The 15,716-nt window shown below is 39.6% G+C and overlaps 1 protein-coding gene and 1 non-coding gene across 18 annotated transcripts in view; both read right to left on the bottom strand.

Moving 5' to 3' along the window:
* The window catches only part of NEK10 (NIMA related kinase 10), a 264,785-nt gene that overhangs the window by 152,946 nt on the left and 96,123 nt on the right, over positions 1-15,716 (bottom strand). The gene's annotated exons all lie outside the window — the stretch shown is intronic.
* On the bottom strand, positions 6,630-6,733 carry LOC129034322 (U6 spliceosomal RNA). The gene has a single exon (XR_008501826.1). It is a non-coding gene; the product is annotated as a U6 spliceosomal RNA (small nuclear RNA).

Here is a 15,716-nt window from a genome sequence, read left to right as displayed (position 1 = left end):
TTGATTTGCATTTCTCTGATGGCCAGTGATGATGAGCATTTTTTCATGAGTCTTTTGGCTGCATAAATGTCTTCTTTTGAGAAGTGTCTGTTCATATCCTTTGCCCACTTTTTGATGGGGTTGTTTTTTTCTTGTAAATTTGTTTGAGTTCATTGTAGATTCTGGATATTAGCCCTTTGTCAGATGAGTAGGTTGCGAAAATTTTCTCCCATTCTGTAGGTTGCCTGTTCACTCTGATGGTGGTTTCTTTTGCTGTGCAGAAGCTCTTTAGTTTAATTAGATCCCATTTGTCAATTTTGGCTTTTGTTGCCGTCGCGTTTGGTGTTTTAGACATGAAGTCCTTGCCCATGCCTATGTCCTGAATGGTATTGCCTAGGTTTTCTTCTAGGGATTTTATGGTTTCAGGTCTAACATTTAAGTCTTTAATCCATCTTGAATTGATTTTTGTATAAGGTATAAGGAAGGGATCCAGTTTCAGCTTTCTACATATGGCTAGCCAGTTTTCCCAGCACCATTTATTAAATAGGGAATCCTTTCCCCATTGCTTGTTTTTGTCAGGTTTGTCAAAGATCAGATGGTTGTAGATATGTGGCATTATTTCTGAGGGCTCCGTTCTGTTCCATTGGTCTATAACTCTGTTTTGGTACCAGTATCATGCTGTTTTGGTTACTGTAGCCTTGTAATGTAGTTTGAAGTCAGGTAGTGTGATGCCTCCAGCTTTGTTGTTTTGGCTTAGGATTGACTTGGCAATGAGGGCTCTTTTTTGGTTCCATATGAACTTTAAAGTAATTTTTTCCAATTGCGTGAAGAAAATCATCGGTAGCTTGATGGGGATGGCATTGACTCTATAAATTACCTTGGGCAGTATGGCCATTTTCATGATATTGATTCTTCCTACCCATGAGCATGGAATGTTCTTCCATTTGTTTGTATCCTCTTTTATTTCATTGAGCAGTGGTTTGTAGTTCTCCTTGAAGAGGTCCTTCACATCCCTTGTAAGTTGGATTCCTAGGTATTTTATTCTCTTTGAAGCAATTGTGAATGGGAGGTCACTCATGATTTGGCTCTATGTTTTTCTGTTATTGATGTTTAACAATGCTTGTGATTTTTGCACATTGATTTTGTATCCTGAGACTTTGCTGAAGTTGCCTATCAACTTAAGGAGATTTTGGGCTGAGACGATGGGGTTTTCTAGATATACAATCATGTCATCTGCAAACAGGGACAATTTGACTTCCTCTTTTCCTAATTGAATACCCTTTATTTCCTTCTCCTGCCTGATTGCCCTGGCCAGAAATTCCAACACTATGTTGAATAGGAGTGGTGAGAGAGGGCATCCCTGTCTTGTGCCAGTTTTCAAAGGGAATGCTTCCAGTTTTTGCCCATTCAGTATGATATTGGCTGGGGGTTTGTCATAGATAGCTCTTATTATTTTGAGATACGTCCCATCAATACCTAATTTATTGAGAGTTTTTAGCATGAAGAGTTGTTGAATTTTGTCAAAGGCCTTTTCTGCATCTATTGAGATAATCATGTGGTTTTTGTTTTTGGTTCTGTTTATATGCAGGATTACATTTATTGATTTGCGTATGTTGAACCAGCCTTGCATCCCAGGGATGAAGCCCACTTGATCATGGTGGATAAGCTTTTTAATGTGCTGCTGGATTTGGTTTGCCAGTATTTTATTGAGGATTTTTACATCAATGTTCATCAGGGATATTGGTCTAAAATTCTCTTTTTTTGTTGTGTCTCTGCCCCGCTTTGGTAACAGGATGATGCTGGCCTCATAAAATGAGTTTGGGAGGATTCCCTCTTTTTCTATTGATTGGAATAGTTTCAGAAGGAATGGTACCAGCTCCTCCTTGTACCTCTGGTAGAATTCGGCTGTGAATCCATCTGGTCCTGGACTTTTTGTGGTTGGTAAGCTATTAATTATTGCCTTAATTTCAGAGCCTGTTATTGGTCTATTCAGAGATTCAACTTCTTCCTAGTTTAGTCTTGGGAGGGTGTATGTGTCCAGGAATTTATCCATTTCTTCTAGATTTTCTAGTTTATTTGCATAGAGGTGTTTATAGTATTCTCTGATGGAAGCTTGTATTTTTGTGGGATCAGTGGTGATATCCCCTTCATCATTTTTTATTGTGTCTATTTGATTCTTCTCTCTTTTCTTCTTTATTAGTCTTGCTAGTGGTATATCAATTTTGTTGATCTTTTCAAAAAACCATCTCCTGGATTCATTGATTTTTTGAAGGGTTTTTTTGTGTCTCTATTTCCTTCAGTTCTTCTCTGATCGTAGTTATTTCTTGCCTTCTGCTAGCTTTTGAATGTGTTTGTTCTTGCTTCTGTAGTTCTTTTAATTGTGATGCTAGGGTGTCAATTTTAGATCTTTCCTGCTTTCTCTTGTGGGCATTTAGTGCTGTAAATTTCCCTCTTTGAATGTGTCCCAGAGATTCTGGTATGTTGTGTCTTTGTTCTCGTTGGTTTCAAAGAACATCTTTATTTCTGCCTTCATTTCATTATGTACCCAGTAGTCATTCAGGAGAAGGTTGTTCAGTTTCCATGTAGTTGAGTGGTTTTGAGTGAGTTTCTTAATCCTGAGTTCTAGTTTGATTGCACTGTGGTCTAAGAGACAGTTTGTTATAATTTCTGTTCTTTTACATTTAGTGAGGAGTGCTTTACTTCCAACTATGTGGTCAATTTTGGAGTAAGTGCGGTGTGGTGCTGAGAAGAATGTATATTCTGTTGATTTGGGGTGGAGAGTTCTGTAGATGTCTATTAGGTCCGCTTGGTGCAGAGCTGAGTTCAATTCCTGGGTATCCTTGTTAACTTTCTGTCTCATTGATCTGTCTAATGTTGACAGTGGGGTGTTAAAGTCTCCCATTATTATTGTGTGGGAGTCAGTCTCTTTCTGGGTCTCTAAGGACTTGCTTTATGAATCTGGGTGCTCCTGTATTGGGTACATATATATTTAGGATAGTTAGCTCTTCTTGTTGAATTGATCCCTTTACCATTATGTAATGGCCTTCTTTGTCTCTTTTGATCTTTGTTGGTTTAAAGTCTGTTTTATCAGAGACTAAGATTGTAACCCCTGCCTTTTTTTGTTTTCCATTTGCTTGGTAGATCTTCCTCCATCCCTTTATTTTGAGCCTATGAAATTCTGGGTTGAAAATTCTTTTCTTTAAGAATGTTGAATATTGGCCCCCACTCTCTTCTGGTTTGTAGAGTTTCTGCCGAGATCAGCTGTTAGTCTGATGGGCTTCCCTTTGTGGGTAACCCGACCTTTCTCTCTGGCTGCCTTTAACATTTTTTCCTCCATTTCAACTTCAGTGAATCTGACAATTATGTGTCTTGGAGTTGCTCTTCTCGAGGAGTATCTTTGTGGCGTTCTCTGTATTTCCTGAATTTGAATGTTGGCCTGCCTTGCTAGATTGGGGAAGTTCTCCTGGATAATATCCTGCAGAGTGTTTTCCAACTTGGTTCCATTCTCCCCGTCACTTTCAGGTACACCAGTCAGACGTAGATTTGGTCTTTTCATATAGTCCCATATTTCTTGGAGGCTTTGTTCATTTCTTTTTATTCTTTTTTCTCTAAACTTCTCTTCTCACTTCATTTCATTCATTTGATCTTCCATCACTGATACCCTTTCTTCCAGTTGATCGAATCAGCTACTGAGGCTTGCACATTCGTCACGTAGTTCTCATGCCTTGGTTTTCAGCTCCATCAGGTCCTTTAAGGACTTCTCTGCATTGGTTATTCTAGTTAGCCATTAGTCTAATTTTTTTTCAAGGTTTTTAACTTCTTTGCCATGGGTTCGAACTTCCTCCTTTAGCTTGGAGTAGTTTGATTGTCTGAAGCCTTCTTCTCTCAACTCGTCAAAGTCATTCTCCATCCAGCTTTGTTCCATTGTGGTGATGAGCTGCATTCCTTTGGAGGAGGAGAGGCACTCTGATTTTTAAGAGTTTCCAGTTTTTCTGCTCTGTTTTTTCCCCATCTTTGTGGTCTTATCTACCTTTGGTCTTTGATGATGGTGATGTACAGATGGGGTTTTGGTGTGGATGTCCTTTCTGTTTGTTAGTTTTCCTTCTAACAGTCAGGACTCTCAGCTGCAGGTCTGTTGGAGTTTGCTGGAGGTCCACTCCAGACCCTGTTTGCCTGGGTATCAGCAGCGGAGGCTGCAGAACAGCGGATATTGGTGAAAGCAGATGTTGCTGCCTGATCGTTCCTCTGGAAGTTTTGTCTCAGAGGAGTACCTGGCCGCGTGAGGTGTCAGTCTGCCCCTACTGGGGGGTGCCTCCCAGTTAGGCTACTTGGGGGTCAGGGACCCACTTGAGGAGGCAGTCTGTCCGTTCTCAGATCTCCAGCTGCATGTTGGGAGAACCAGTACTCTCTTCAAAGCTGTCAGACAGGGACATTTAAGTCTGCAGAGGATTCTGCCTCCTTTTGTTTGGCAATGCCCTGCCCCCAGAGGTGGAGTCTACAGAGGCAGGCAGGCCTCCTTGAGCTGCAGTGGGTTCCACCCAGTTCGAGCTTCCCAGCTGCTTTGTTTACCTACTCAAGCCTGGCAATGGCAGGCACCCCTCCCCCAGCCTCGCTGCCGCCTTGCAGTTTGATCTCAGACTGCTGTGCTAGCAATGAGCGAGGCTCCCTGGGCGTAGGACCCTCCGAGCCAGGCACGGGATATAATTTCCTGGTGTGCCATTAGCTAAGACCATTGGAAAAGCGCAGTATTGGGGGCGAGTGACCTGACTTTCCAGATGCCATCTGTCACCCGTTTCTTTGGCTAGGAAAGGGAATTCCCTGACCCCTTACACTTCCCGGGTGAGGCAATGCCTCGCCCTGCTTCGGCTCACGCTCGGTGTGCTGCACCCACTGTCCTGCACCCACTTTCTGACACTCCCCAGTGAGATGAACCTGGTACCTCAGTTGGAAATGCAGAAATCACCCATGTTCTGCATTGCTCATGCTGGGAGCTGTAGACTGGAGCTGTTCCTATTCGGCCATCTTGGCTTCACCCCCATGTATGTATTATATATAAATACATGTAGTAGAGTATTAAATAACTGATGTATATTATTATTCAATTATCACAATTACCCATTTTATAGATGAGGAAACAGGCTCAGAGAGAATGTGTGACTGCCCAATGTCTCACAGGGAGAAATTAACAAAGTGAGATATTAATCTGGGGTTGCTTGATTCTAAAGCCCCAAATCTCACCAAGACACTGCCAATATAGAAAAATAAGGACCAGATCAATTCAATGATAAACTCAACCAAACATTTAAGAAATATATACCAATTCTACTCAAACTCTACCAGAAAATAGAAGAGGGAATATTTCCCAAATCATTTCATAAAGCCAACATTACATCATTCTAAAACCAGTCAAAGACATGACAAGAAAAGAAAACTACAGAACAAGAGCCTCATGAACACAGACACAAAAATTATCAACAAAATATAAGTAAATCAAATCCAGTTACATATAAAAAGCATAATACATAATGACCAAGTGGGGTTTATGCCAGAAATACAAGGCTAATTTGACATTTAAAAATTCCTTCAGTGTGAGTTCAATAGAAGCCCGAATGCCAGCAGTATGCAATATATCCATGTAACAAACAGGCACATGTAGCCCCTGAATCTAAAATAATTTTCAAATAAAAATTCATTGGCCAGGTGTAGTGGCTCACACCTGTAATCCCAGCACTTTGGGAGGCCGAGGCAGGTGGAGCAACTGAGGTCAGGAGTTCGAGACCAGCCTGGCCAACATGAGGATACCCCATCTCTACTAAAAATACAAAAAAATTATCTGGATGTGGTGGCAGATGCCTGTAATCCCAGTTACTCAGGAGGCTGAGACAGGGGAATCACTTGAACCTGGTGGGCAGAGCTTGCAGTAAGCCAAGATCATGCCATTGCACTCCAGCGTGGGCAACATGAACGAAAATCAGTCTCAATAAATAAATAAATAAATAAATAAATAATAATTTTAAAAAATCATCAATGTAGTTCACCAGATCAGTATATTAAAGAAGGAAAACCATATAATCATCTCAACAGGTGTGCAAAAAGCATCCGCAAAATTCAACATCTATTCCTTTCAGCTAAATAAGAATAGATGGGTACTTTCTTAACCTGATAAACAGCATCTACCAAAAAAAGCTGTAGCTAATAATCTACTTAACGCTGAAAAACTGAGTGTTTCCCTTTTAAGTTCAAAAACAAAACATGTCCACCATTCTCAGCATTCCTAGTCAACATTCTACTGAAGATTCAGGTAAGTACAATATGTGCATATGAATTTTTGTGGGAACATAATTTTATATTTCCCTTTGATAAATGCCTTGGAGTGGGATTATTGGATCATATTATAAGCATGTGTTTAATTTGATTTTATAAAAACTGCCAAGTCAAAATGTTTTCCAGTTTTTTCTCTCACCAGAAATTTGAGCATTCCAGTTGCTTCTGCATCCCTATCAGCATTTAATGTTGTCAGTTTTTGTTTAATCAGCCATTCTAATAGGTATGTAGTGATATCTCACTATAGTTTTCATTTGCATTTCCCTAGAGCTTATTGGTGTTGAACACTTTTCATGTACTTATTTGCCATCTGGGAATCTTCATTTAAAGAAATGGACCACTTCATGCATTTGCATGTCATCCTTGTGCAGGGGCCATGCTAATCTCTGTATCGCTCCAATTTTAGTATATGTTCTCGCACAGTGAGCACCTGGGTATCTTCCTTAGTGAAGTGGCTGCTCAAATTTTCGCATTTTTCATTAGGTTATTTATTTTCTTATTTTTGAGTTTTGGATATAAATTATTTGCCAGATATACAATTTGCAAATATTTTCTTTTTTTTTTTTTTTTTTGAGAGGGAGTCTCGCTCTGTCGTGCAGGCTGGAGTGCAGTGGTGCAATCTTGGCTAACTGCAAGCTCTGCCTCCCGGGTTCACGCCATTCTCCTGCCTCAGCCTCCCAAGTAGCTGGGACTAAAGGCCCCCACCACCACGCCCAGCTAATTTTTTTGTATTTTTAATAAAGACGGGGTTTCACAATGTTAGCCAGGATGGTCTCGATCTCCTGACCTTGTGATCCACCCGCCTTGGCCTCCCAAAGTGCTGGGATTACAGGCGTGAGCCACTGTGCCCAGCCTACAATTTGCAAATATTTTCTACTAGTCTGCAGCTTATCTTTTCATTCTCTTAATGTTTTTCAAAGAATAGAAGTTTTAAACTTTGATTAAGTCAAATTTATTTATGTATTTTTTTAAATTTTATTATTATTATTATTATTATACTTTAGGTTTTATGGTACATGTGTGCAATGTGCAGGTAAGTTACATATGTATACATGTGCCATGCTGGTGCGCTGCACCCACTAACTCGTCATCTAGCATTAGGTATATCTCCCGATGCTATCCCTCCCCCCTCCCCCCACCCCACAACAGTCCCCAGAGTGTGATGTTCCCCTTCCTGTGTCCATGTGTTTTCATTGTTCAATTCCCACCTATGAGTGAGAATATGCGGTGTTTGGTTTTTTGTTCTTGCGACAGTTTACTGAGAATGATGATTTCCAATTTCATCCATGTCCCTACAAAGGACATGAACTCATCATTTTTTATGGCTGCATAGTATTCCATGGTGTATATGTGCCAGTTTATTTTACATGTTATGGCTTTGATGTTATGTCTAAGAAATATTTGCCTAGCCCAATACTGTAAAGACTATATCCATTTTTTTCTTCCAGAAGTTTCATAATTTAAGTTTCATATAGTGCTATGATCTAAGCTGAGCTAATTTTTATATAAGATACAATATGTAGGTTGGGGTTCTGATTTTTTTATGGGGATTTGCAACTGTTCCTGCACCATTTGTTGGAAATAGCCCCTTCCTCTCTCTGAGCACCAGATTTACATATTCATCTGGATAATCAAAACTTTCACTTAAGTGTCTCCTAGGCATCTCAAAATTAACACACTCAAAGAGAATTCTCAATCTTAACCCAAACAACTCCTCCTTGGTTCCCCATCTCAGTAAGTGGCACCATCATTGACCTAGGTACTTTCCTTAGTTCTTGTGCTAGCTGTCAACTTATTCCCTTTCAGCATCAAATCCACCCTTCATCATTGCCCTGCTTTGTTAGTGGAGCTGGACCTTGATAATGTCTCTCCTTCGCCAGCTGGCTTGATGTAAAGCTTTGTCAGTAGAGGGTGCTGAAGAGAAACTACAGGAGAGGCTTCTCTTCTTTTCCAGGTTCTGACATGCTTCCTCTCTTTCCTTGCTCCTGTAGCACTTGTGCAGTGTGCAGGATGCTTAGTGGTGCTCACTTCCCCTGGAGGCAGCTTCGTAGACAGTTCCACCGGCATCGTATCCAGCTCCCTGGCAAATTTTGCAAGCACCCCAGCAGACAACATATCATGAAATTCTGCTGGCATCTCAGCTGTTTTCACAACACCTCCACAGGTAGATTCCCAGTAAGTTCTACCAGCATTCTAGCCAGGCTTAGTCTAGCTAGTCTCACGAGCACCCAAGCCAACAGCTTCCTACTGAGTTCTACTCATACCCCTGAAAATGGCTTCCTGAAAAACATGGTCATCATTCCAGGGGCAGCTTTCTGTTTGACAGCTTTATCCTGCAGCATTTCAATGCAATTTCTGCCATCGGTGGGCTACAGTCATACCCTCTCCAACAAAGTCTGGATCTCAGCCCTTGAGAAGAGGGGCTCTCTTAAAATTTGCTCCTTCTTTGTATAGTTTTCCTCAGACCTAGAGTTAGTAGCTGCTTATATATGTATACCTCATTTTATTGTGCTTCACTTTATTGCACTTTGCAAATATTGCATTCTTTTTTACAAATTGAAGGTTTGTGGCAACCCTGTATCCAGCAAGCCTATGAGCGCCATTTTTCAACAGCATCTGCTCACTTTATATGTCTCTCACATTTTGGTAATTCTCATAATATTTCCAACTTTATTATTATTATATCTGTTATGGTGATCTGTGATTAATGATCTTGGATGTTACTATTGTCATTGTTTTGGGACACTACAAACCATGCTCATATAAGACGGCAAACTTAATTGCTAAACATTGTGTGTGTTCTGACTGCTACATTGACTGGCTGTTCCCCCACCTCTCACTCTCTATGAGCCTCCTTATCCCCCTAGACACAGCAATATTGAAATTAGGCCAGTTAATAACCATACATTGGCCTCCAATCATTCAAGTGAAAGGAACAGTCATACATCTCTGACTTTTAATCAAAAGTTAGAAATGATGAAGCTTAGTGAGAAAGGCATGTCAAAAGCTGAGACAGGCTGAAAGTTAGGCCTCTGGCATCAAACAGCCATGTTGTAATGGAAAAGCTCTGGAAGGAAATTAAAAGTGCTACTCAGTGGAGCGGCACTTCTGAACACACAAATGATAAGAAAGTAAAACAGCCTTATTGCTGATAAGGAGAAAGTTTAAGTGATCTGGACAGAAGGTCAAACCAACACATTCCCTTAAGCCAATGCCTAATCTGGAGCAAGGCCCTAACTCTCTTCAATTCTGTGAAGGCTTAGAGAGGTGAGAAAGCTGCAGAAGAAAATCTGGAAGCTAGCAGAGGTTGGTTCATGAGGTTTAAGGAAAGAAGACATCTCCATAACATAAAAGTGCAAGGTGAAGTAGCCAGTGCTGATATAGAAGCTATGGCAAGTTATCCAGATCTGGCTAAGACAGTTGATGAAGGTGGCTACACTAAGGAATAGATATTCACTGTAGACAAAATTCCCTTCTACTGAAAGAAGATGCCATCTAGGACTTTCATAGTTAGGGAGAAGAAGTCAATGCCTGGCTTCAAAGCTTCAAAGAACAGGCTGGCTCTCTTATTAAGGACTAATGCAGCTGGTAATTAAGTTGAATCCAATGCTTATTGACCATTCTGAAAATCCTAGGGCCCTTAAGAATTTTGCTACGTATACTCTGCTTGTTGTCTATAAGTGGAACAACAAAGTCTGAATTACAGTACTTCTATTTGCAGTATGGTTTACTGAATATTTTAAGCCCACTGTTAAGAATTACTGCTTAGAAAAAAAATCCTTTCAAAATATTAGTATTTGTTGACAATACATCTCATCACTCAAGAGCTCTGGTGGATATGTGAAAAAAAGATTAACGTTATTTTCATGTCTGCTAACACAACATCCATTCTGTAGTCCATAGACCAAGGAGTCATTTCTACTTTTACTAATTCAGAGATACATTTCATAAGGCTATAGCTGCCATATATAGTGACTCCTCTAATGGATCTGGGCAACGTTTACCTCCTGGAAAAGATTCACCATTCTAGATACCATTAAGTACATTCATGATTCATGGGAAGAGGTCAAAATATCAACACTAACAGGAGTTTGGAAGAAGTTGATTACAACCCTTGTGGATGACTTTGAAGGGTTCAAGATTTCAGTGAAGAAACTCACTGAAGATGTGGTGGAAATAACAAGAGAACTAGAATTAGAATAGGAGCCTAAAGATGTGACTGAATCATTGCAATCTCACAATAAAACTTGAATGGATGAGGAGTTGCTTCTTCTGAATGAGCAAAGAAACAGGTTTCTTGAAATGGAATCTACTCCTGGGAAAGATGCTGTGAACATTGTTAAAATGACAAGAAAAGATGTAGAATATTCCATAAATTTAATTGACATGGAGGCATCAGGGTTTGAGAGGATTGACTCCAATTTTGAAAGAAGTTTTACTGTGGGTAAAATGCTGTCAAACAGCGTTTCATGTTACAGACATTTATTTTGTGAAAAGAAGAGACAATCTCTGCAGCAAACTTCACTGTTGTCTCATTTTATTAAATTGCCACAGCCACACCAAACTTAAGCAACCACCACCCTGATCAGTCAGCAGCATCAAGTCATGACCCTCTACCAGCAAAAAGATTATGACTTGCTGAAGGCTCAGATGATTGTTAGCACTTTTTAGCAATGAATTATGTTTTAATTGAGGTATGTGCCTGAATTGCTTTTTAGACATAATACTATTATTGCACACAAATAGACTATAGCATAATGTGAACACAACACGTGTACAAACTGGAAAACCAAAAAGTTTATGTGACTTGCTTTATTGCAATATTTGCTATATTGTGGTGTTCTGGAACAAAGTCCCCAGTATCTCCAAGGTATACCTGTATATGCTATTCCTGTGTTCTTTATTGGGTTATCTTTAACCCTTTGTAGTTAATCTTAGTACTAGTTAAAAATCATTTTAATACATGAAACTTGTCCTGTTAAAATTACTCGGTGGTTCCTGTCTCATGAATGAGTCCTGACTGATATAGTTCCTCACTTTCCTTTACCACAGCAAAATCCTATTGTTTCTACAAAAAGTTTATATATATATATATATATATATATATATATATAGTGAATTAGGCCACCTCTCATCACCTCCACTGAAGTTGTAATTTTGAAAAATGTTTACCAGTTCTTTAACATTCCTCCCTTCAGGAGGCGAATCTTAATTGTCCATCTGTTATGTCTGGATGAGACTTGGTAACTCATGGCTAATGAACTGAATATAGCAGAACTGATGAGATGTTACTTCCAGGGTTAGGTTATAAAGAAACTGCAGCTTCCAATTGTGTTGTGCTCTCTCTTGCTCACTGACTCTCTCTCAGAACCCAGCCACCATGTAGAATAGTAAAGGTTATTCTGCTGAAGAGGTTATATAGAGGAGAGTAGCCCTCGAGGATAAAAGGCCAAATGGAAGAGAAATGAGGCACTCACTCCAGTCAAAACCCAGGACTCATTGCCAGCCATGGTAGTGAACCTTCTTGGAAGCTGACCCTCCAGCCCCAGTCCAGGCTTCAGATGATGCATCCCTGGCTGACAGTTTGACTACAGCCTCATGAGAAACCCTAAGTCAGAATCACCCAGATAAACTGCTCCTGGACTCCTGACCCTCAGAAACTATACGAAAATAAATGTTTGTTATTTTAAACCTCCAAATTTCTGGGGAATTTGTTACCCAGCAATGGATAATGAATACAACTGCCATCACCCGTCCATGCTGCTGTGACCTCTGACTGAGGCTACTGAGCTATTCCTCCTGAACAGACTCCCTCCCTCCATCTCTCCTCATGAAATATAATTTTCCACTTCAGGTCCAAAATGATCTTTTAAATATCTAAAGTAGCCATCACAATTGTCCATTTACTCATTTGTCACTACTTACAAGGTTAAAACTCTACAAAGACGTTTGATAAATACTAAGAATAAAAGCCAAACTACTACCAGGTCTATACGACCATACATGATCTGGGCGTTCAGAATGACTTTTCTAGTACACACTATAAAAAAAAAGTCCTCTCCTTCAATATTCTTCTATTACATTTATTTAATTCTTAACATATTTCATTATCTGAAATTACTTTATGTATTTATTTAGTATTTTTTCATTCATTTAGGGTCTGTCATTTCTAACTAGTATGAAAGATCCATGAGAGGACTTTGTATTGCTTATCCCTGTAGACTGATGGATACATATCTTTTAATACATGTATATGTACATATATAGGCATAACTATATGTATATCTATCTATCTTTCTATCTATCTATCTATCTATCTATCTACCTATCTATATCTATCTGTCTAACCTCTCCACCTTATAGTACTATTCACATATAGGACATATTAGAAGAATAAATCACATAAGGTAGTGTTAACAACTATTCACAAACTAGATGGCTTGCTATCTTTCCCCTTTTATGTACTGGAGAAAATTAGTTAAAATTAAGCAATCACTATACAGAATAAAAATAGTATTCAATATTCACAACTTCAATATTTTTAGGGAGCCCACTATAATTTTAGCACACAATTCTTGACCAACTTATAACCAAAAATAATGCTTTGGCTTTTCTTTCTAACGCTACGTAAGAGTCATCTTATTCTTACTAAAATGCCATTTGTTTTGAAAGGCAAAAACTAAGGAGCATTACAATGATTTTATTCACTCCAGTTAATTTAGATAATAGCAGACACTTGGACAGATACCCATAAAAACACAGAGAGTTGAGAAGTATTCTTAAAATGAGCAAAAACTAATATTGTTTGGACATTTGGGAGACTTGGGTGGTAACAGAAATGTTTCTATTACTCTTTCCTCATTTGTGATCATATTTGGAGAAGAAGAAAATGTTTTATTTCAGAAATTGTACTCATAAAAGCATTCATGTGCCATTATAGGTATTCAAAATGACAACAGAAAACATTTTGCATACAGCACATTATGAAAAAAAAAAATAGGATCCAAAGAAATTCTCCCCTTTGACAGAACAAATGATACAGAAAATGTTAAATTCTATAGCACGTTTACACTACAGCCCTACAATTACCAGCCTTCAGATAGAAAAGTTGTGTGGGCTTTGGCTGAGTCCCTAGATTCTTGCTCTCTGGTTTTCAAAAATGGCCTATAAAACTTACCTTACTGTTTGCAAAGGGTTGCTTCAACAACATCATGACGATAGGTGAAAAGCAGTTTGAAATACTGTATAGATGCAAGGTATTCCCATCCCTATCCACAGGGAACCCAGCTGTTCACTACCTTTCACCCATCACATATGTGTCAGTGACTTCCAAATTCAGCCATAAAGTCCCAGCCTTTGTCTGGGGTTTCACCTCCAGCCCTATAAAGCACCTGCCACTTCCCACCCAAGACTGGGCTCATCATTCAGTCATCAGGGATATCCCAGTAAACCAGATGGCATCTCATCTTCCCCATTTCCTGGGCTTGAAATCTTTGCCTTTTCTCACTTGCTGCTATATTCAACCCCTCACCAGCTCTTATATCTGCATCTTTCTTTTGATTTGTCTGATTATAGTCTAAATGTGCCAGGAGCTTAGGCTCTCACTCCTCCTGCAAAAAAGAGGATGCACTTCTTTAGAAAGCTTTTCCTTTTAATCCATCCTACAGGGTATTTGACAATGAAACAATCTACCAACACCTGCCTTCATCACATCAGGCCCCCACTTATGTACCAGAAGGTCTTCTGATTGCTATTTTTTACAAAGTTTCCAGCTGCCTTATCTGGACTTCATGATTGTCCCTTTACTCATTTGTCCAACACTAACAGCATATGTTCTAGGTACTGAACCAGGTACTCAAGATAAGATGATAACCAGGTCAAAAACCATCCATGATGACACAGACTTTAGGAACCAGTGGTGTAGATACACATTAAATAAAGAATCACACATATAAATGTAAATTTACAGTTGTGATAAGATCATTAAAGAAGACTGACCTTCAACAAATCCCTGTCCCACTGACACTTCCTTCTCTGAAGGTCACTCAGATTCTAATCTCTGCCCCCCAACTGCTTCCTGACCTTCCCCCATATATGGGGTTAACAGAGGGTATTATAAGGAAAACAGCTGATTGGGAAAAGCCTCTGTGACAAATGATGACTGGGTTAACATCTAAAGGAAGGCAGACGTTATCTAGGTAAGAGGAGAAAGTGAAGAAGAGACTTCCAGGCAGAAGAAATGGCATGCTCAAAGGCCCTATGGTCAAGGGAAAATGGTCTACTGAGGAACTGCATGGCCAAATGGGGGTTATTGACAGGCTATGCAAGACCCTGCAGCCATGTGCAGATGACTGACCTCTCTCATAATTGCCCAAATTAAAATGTCTACTCCAACAAAGCTACTCATCCTTGTACGGCACGTGACCATAAGCATCTTGGTGCCTTTCAAACATGTCTTTTTCTTTACCTGAAATGGCTTCCTCTGAGAGAATACTATAGAGAGACTTGGTTAAGAGATGACCTCTAGAAGTAGACATGGTTCATTGCTGACACTGTCAATCTATAAACAGGGTAATTTAAGCAAGTTTTCTAAACTCTCTAAGTCTTTTTCACTATCTTTAAAAGGCATCACAGTATTAAATGAGAAAATGCATATCTATCCTTTTATCCCATAGTAAATGCTCAAGGGATGTAGCTATGGGTGGTTGTTCCTTTCCTTCAAAGCATAGCTAAAAATTTTTATCATCTTAAAGATGTCTTCCCTGAGTAAAATGAAAATAATTAATGACCTGACAATTTCGGGAAATGATTATTTGAAGCCTCTATAATACTAGGCAATGACAAAGGAGTCTACTTGAGCACAACTGTAAAACAGGCCAGAATAAAGATCTCCAGCTCATTTACCACTCTACTGTTTCCTGCTGCCTCAGTAAATGGAATGGCTAACCTACAATGTCCACAGCAACAGGACCATCAGTAACATCTTCTCAGTGCAGGAGTCAGTGAGGGACCGGAAGGAGTTTCCCAGGATAATGCTCAGAGTTTTCCCTCAACGAACCCCTGTCTCACTGCTACTTCCTCCTCTGAAGGGCATTCAGATTCTAATCTCTGCCCCTCAAACTGCTTCCTGACCTTCCGCTAAATGAAGTCCAACTACTATTAATATTAAAATTATTTCTAATTCAACAAACGGCATGCTAATTAAGTCTAAAGCAGATATTCCTAAACAAAGAGTTTGATGTTGGTTTGCCAGGGACCCGTGTACCATGCCACTTTCCACTTCTCCAAAGCTTCCTTCTCAAGTACAGACTCCACCAGGGATGAGGGAGAGGGAAGGAACTTCTCTTTCTCAACAGCATCATTATTTGCTTGATTTTATTGATGGAGTTATGATGACACAGAGCTTCATGATG

Source organism: Pongo pygmaeus, chromosome 2 (assembly GCF_028885625.2).
Source record: "Pongo pygmaeus isolate AG05252 chromosome 2, NHGRI_mPonPyg2-v2.0_pri, whole genome shotgun sequence".
Lineage (NCBI taxonomy): Eukaryota > Metazoa > Chordata > Mammalia > Primates > Hominidae > Pongo > Pongo pygmaeus.
The sequence above is the reverse complement of the archived record's forward strand: the minus strand, read 5'-3'. Positions and strand labels throughout refer to the sequence as shown.